The sequence below is a fragment of the Cetorhinus maximus genome, unplaced genomic scaffold, assembly GCF_964194155.1.
Source record: "Cetorhinus maximus unplaced genomic scaffold, sCetMax3.hap1.1 HAP1_SCAFFOLD_360, whole genome shotgun sequence".
Taxonomy (NCBI): domain Eukaryota; kingdom Metazoa; phylum Chordata; class Chondrichthyes; order Lamniformes; family Cetorhinidae; genus Cetorhinus; species Cetorhinus maximus.
The window spans coordinates 389,089-389,932 of record NW_027596306.1 but is presented as its reverse complement, the minus strand read 5'-3'; the positions used below and the strand labels follow the sequence as shown (position 1 = coordinate 389,932).

Sequence of the window (844 nt, the reverse complement as noted above, 5' to 3'; positions counted from 1 at the left end):
GTGACTTTTATTTGTGACTCACTCACTCGGGTATTCTGTAAATGCTGCTCCGAGGTTTTGTGACCGGGATATAATCTACCTGTGTTTTCCCGAGCCTGTGCTCGGTGTATTGGGAGTTTTGGCCCGGGTTGGAATATCTTGTGTCCCAGGGATGGGCAGTAACCCGCTGATTGTAGCTGCAGTCGCCGCTTTCTGCTGGCAGCGGGTGATTGGAGAGTGTAGGGCCGGAATATTGCTGCTTTTCTGCTTTTCCCTGTCTCACTCACTGTGGAGCTGAGGAAGAGGGAATCATTGATGGGTTTGCTTGAATCCAATAACTTCATAAATTTCCAGTATGTTGGATATCAGTGCATGGTAGGTATAAATGTTTTCTCATTATATTTGAAATGAATATTCGAAAAAAAAGCCGCTTGCCTGGGAGCTCACTGGATAACAGTGGAGCCGGCAACATTTCCGGGGTCTTGACATTCAGCTCAAGTAGCCAATGACAACCGGGAACTGAGTGACAATGAATGCTGATGGGGGAAAAAAAAAGGGCAGCTTCGTCCCTGGGTGGTCTCGAACCACCAACCTTTCGGTTAACAGCCGAACGCGCTGACCAATTGCGCCACAGAGACTGATGAAAATTTTATGCAGGATATCAGTGAGGTAAAGTTTCAGATTGCTGCTATCGGAATGACAATTGTCTCTATCAGTTTTACTCTTCCAAAACAAAGAGTGGAGAATTCATTGTGGATACATGGAAACAGTCTCATCCCACCCACTGCAGACACATCCATGTCACCGGGAACCAGCTCTCCTACAACCGGTGCCGTCCCCCTTCGAGCCTTTGCGTGTCTTGACT

At 47.5% G+C, this 844-nt stretch overlaps 1 non-coding gene across 1 annotated transcript; it reads right to left on the bottom strand.

Annotated features, from left to right (window-relative positions):
• Positions 1-543: 543 nt before the first annotated feature.
• Positions 544-617, bottom strand: trnan-guu (transfer RNA asparagine (anticodon GUU)). The gene has a single exon. It is a non-coding gene; the product is annotated as a tRNA-Asn (tRNA).
• Positions 618-844: the final 227 nt, after the last annotated feature.